The sequence below is a fragment of the Vigna unguiculata genome, chromosome 2 (genome assembly GCF_037176805.1).
Source record: "Vigna unguiculata cultivar grain cowpea cultivar isolate G323 ecotype 2 chromosome 2, ASM3717680v1, whole genome shotgun sequence".
Classification (NCBI taxonomy): Eukaryota; Viridiplantae; Streptophyta; class Magnoliopsida; order Fabales; family Fabaceae; genus Vigna; species Vigna unguiculata.
The window spans coordinates 29,797,086-29,801,703 of record NC_140793.1 but is presented as its reverse complement, the minus strand read 5'-3'; positions in this window follow the sequence as shown (position 1 = coordinate 29,801,703).

Below are 4,618 nucleotides of genomic sequence, written 5' to 3'. Positions count from 1 at the left end.
GATAGTAAAAAATGTAGTAAACAAAAGAAAACATTTGAAAAAGTTAGTTTAATTAGTCTTAAAACTAGAGTCTTGCATTTAGTAATTTCAAAACTTGAGATTATTATATATATGAAGAAAAGCAAAAGCTACTGACAAAAATTCAATTATTCATGCTAAAAGTTGGGCATGTACGGGAGAATTTTTTTTCAGAAAAAGGTTTTACTGGGGATATTGAAAGAAAAGGAAAGCTAATCCATTAATAAAAAAGGAAGAAGGGAAACTGAATTTGAAATGTTCCTGATATGCTAGAGAGTGAAAATCAAATCATGTCTCAAAATAATAAATATTAATTATATTCAATCACTGAACCATTTTTGTCCATACATGGAAGCACAAACAGAAAAATGATAAATACCAAGAGTAATGGAAAATTTGAAGGAATTCATCAGAAAAAGACACCATGAATAAGATATCAATATCAATCCAACCAATGAATTTATAGATATTCTACGATCAATTTTTGTTATCTGTATTGAATGTGAGACTTAAACTTATACTTGAATTTTTAAAACTTTCGATACAAAGTGTTAAGATCAAGCGTTTATTATTAGGCCAAAAGTTATAGTCATAAGGGTGTGTAACAGTCCCAGCACCACGATTCGATTGTGACTTGATCCACTTAACTTCCGTCATAGTACAATTGATGTCATCTACAACAATCTCTTCTCTCAATGATTGTCATACTAAAAATCTCACTCTTAGATTGTGCAAGCCGTAACACAAAGATCATAATATTATAATCATCTAAACTGGTTATGGAAAGAAACATTGTGAATGCATCATGGTGGGTGAAATGCTTACGTGAGAATGAGTGAATGAACAGAGATAGGGATTGTGTATTATTTATGGAGATGAGATATGTGTGGAAGTGCAACACTGTGGCATATAATATTGCGCATGCTTTTGTAGCGTATCAAGTAGCACATTGCTGAGAGGCTGCTGCATACGGAAATTCAATACACACAATCATTCCAATTATCATGTGCTTCTCCACTTTCAACAAATCTAACATCTACATTCAATTTTAACGTTTTCATCTCTTTTGACTCACCCCTATATACGTATCCATCATCATCATCATGGTAGATCCCTCAATATATATTATGCATCATTTCACCAATTATGGGTGTGCTCTGAATCGAAATGAAATGGGAAAAAAGCGAAACGATAAATAACAATAATATTAATAATAATGGAAGGAACAAGGGAGACACGCGCGTGTTTTATGTGGGTTTTGCTGTCTCAAAATCTTGCAGTGGCACCTGAGATTTGCCGGTTACCCTTTCTGTCATTACCTTATTCCACATCATCCCCACTTTCATTCATGCATGTGGGGCTCCGTTTCTCAGTGCCATTGCTCCATTTTCGAATACACAAATTAACCTTAATTAACAATCACTAATTACTTTAACTACAAACCTAAAATTCACCAAATCAACAACATATTATAGTTTTCAAGGTGGGTTAAATATTTCTTAGTCCCTTAACTTTTCAACCAAATCAACAACATATTATAGTTTTCATATGGGTTAAACATGTTTTGGTCTCTTAACTTTCAGTTAAAATTAGAATTAGTCCATCTTCGAAATATTGGCGTAATTTAGTCTCCCAACTTTAGAAATGTTTGGATTGAGTTATTTTAACCAATTTTTTTTAAGTTCATTTAACTTTAAAACGCATTTCATGAGAGCATTTGAGTTGTTTACCCGGCTTGACACATTTCCGTTTTAATATTAGCTAAGAAACTATCTTGAAATACATTTGAAACATCAAATAAATTTAACAAAATTTTGTTAAAAGGATTAAATCCAAACTTTTGTAGAGTTAGAGGACTAAATTGGATCAAAGTTTTAGAGAGGGACTAATTTCAATTTTTTGCTAAAAGTTAAGAGATAAAAAACATATTTAACCTGTTTTCATATTAATCTATCAAAAACTTGTTCAATATACAAAGTACAATATCAAGAAAAAAAATAAAACTTAAAACCTAATATATTATCATAATACATGAATATTTTATAATAACACAAAAGAATCAAATATATGATATTTTCATCATAAAATTAAAATTAGAAAATATATGATATCTCTAACACTGATAGCTAACAATCATTAAACTCTAAGATCGAAACCAGTTCAAGTACAAAGTCATAACTAAACACCGATCATAAAAACCAAAATGCATCTTTTTTCAGTAATGCTTTTGCAACACCTAATTAACTTTTTTTTTCTCACTCTTCTAATGACATGCAATGTTGAAAAAAACCATTAATTACACTCAACTAGTCAATTAGTGATCCTCCAAAGTGGTCACAGAGTTGTTAGTCTGATTATCATCATTGTTTAATAATAATTCCCATCATCTTTTTGACAACATAGGAATAATGCAGTTGCGATGAAAGATAATATAATTAATGTCAGTTACAAAGAGAATAGAAAGTGCAGTGCAAGTGCCGCAATCAGTTTCAACCCGTCATCTCCATTATTAAAGAAAGTGCCCATATATAATAAACCTACTATTTCAACACTCACTCACTCTTAATCTTACTTAATATCTACTTAATAATTCTTCCAATTATGAATTTTGTTGTAACAGTAGTTTTATAACTAAATCGTTTTTAAATTTTTGGGTATTTTATGTTGTACATAAATTATTGTTACGGGTTGCACAATTGTTCTGTGGCGGATACTAGATTAACCACCAAATCACAATCCAAGTGAGATTCTTAGTAAGACAATTGCTGATGAGAAAAATTATTGCAAGTGACATCAATTGTCTCATGAAAGAGATCAAGTAGGTCAGGTCACAATTGAATAAACATAACGCTTAGACTTGTGTTACACTCTTAAATTAAAAGAATTACGTATTGACTAACAGTTATAACTTTTGACTTAATGGTAAGCGCTCTATTCTAATCATTATAAATATTCATTATAGAAACATTTAATTAATCAAAGAATATAAATTTTTTTATTAAGATGAAATTATTTAGGTACATTTATATTGTGACTCGGATCTCCACGACACCCATGATATGGATGTAACCCCATAAAAAGAGTTTTGTTACCATTTTACCTGTTGTTCATGCGTGAACTTTTAGAGAAACATGGAGAATGGGACATGCGTCTCAAATCTAACCGTGGTCGAAAAAGAAACATGCAACTTGGTCATGTTTTTCCCCAACGTGAGAGCTACTCATCATTCTTATGCTGTGTATTGCTTTCAATTATGAGATTCACGAATTTAACAAATTTACAGCTAAACTATGTGGAATTTTAACATGAATAAAGCATATTATTGGCAACTCCAATTCTCTCACGAGCGGACAAAATTGATGAACACGTACAACTGAATTATTGAAAGAATTTAAGTAAATTGTAAAATGGTTTAAAATGAATAGTCTAATTTGTTATGATAAATTTTAAATGATTTTCACATCATATTTAATCGATTTATTTCTAATTTAACTTGATAAAACTATACTTGTAAAGTGAAATTTGTACTGACTTATACCAGATAAATTTAGTTATCTTTAGTCAATAAAGAATCTTCAACACTCTAATGCGATTTGAGATTACACATGTTTTTAGAATTCGTCCATATTTTAAAAGTTGATAATTTTTGTCTCAAATTTTAAAAATAAATGATTATAGGTTTTTTAAGCTAGTAACGTTAACTATTTTGGATTGTTAAATATTGTCTGAAACTAATAATACTTCAACTGAAACTTTTGTCAAAACTATAAATTTGTCAAAAAAAATATTTAAATTGGTTGGATTAAGAAGATTAAATTTATTCATTTTTAAAGTTTGAAGACTAAACTATATGAAAATTTGAAAAAAAGAACAAATTTCAATTTCGTGTGAAAATTAAAGGGACTATAAATATATTTAATCTTAAATTAAATTAAAATACACTATATTGTTTAAAGTATATATGAATTATTTAAGATAAATGTGTTTTTTAAGTATATTTTCTAATTTCATAATTCAATTTAACTAAAAGAGTCTTATCAAGTAGTAATTCAATTTTAATTAAATGAATAAAACAAATCATTGCAAATTTTAATTTTGGTTAAATATGTTTTTGGTCCTTTAACTTTGAGTGAAAATTGAAATTAACACATCTTCGAAACTTTGAACCAATTTAGTATTTCATCTTTAGAAATACGTGAATTTAGTCCTTTTAACCTAATTTTAGTTTATTTGACGTTTCAAGCATATTTCAAACACGATTTTTGATTTTCAATTAACATTAAAACAAAAATGTGTTAAATTAAACACAATAACAACTCAAATGTTATCATGATGAGTTTGAAATGTCAACTAAAGTTAATAAAATTTGGTTAAAATGACTAAATTCACGTGTTTCTAAAGTTGGAGGACTAAATTTGGTTAAAGTTTCAAAGAGTAATTAATTTCAAATTTCACTAAAACTTAAAAGACCACAAACATATTTAACCTTTTTATTTTAAACAATTCTGTTTTTTATGCAATTCAATATAAATTTAGTTTGGTTCAAGTGTTTTTTTAAAATCTAAGATACCTTTTGAATAATCCCTTCCACCAGAAAATT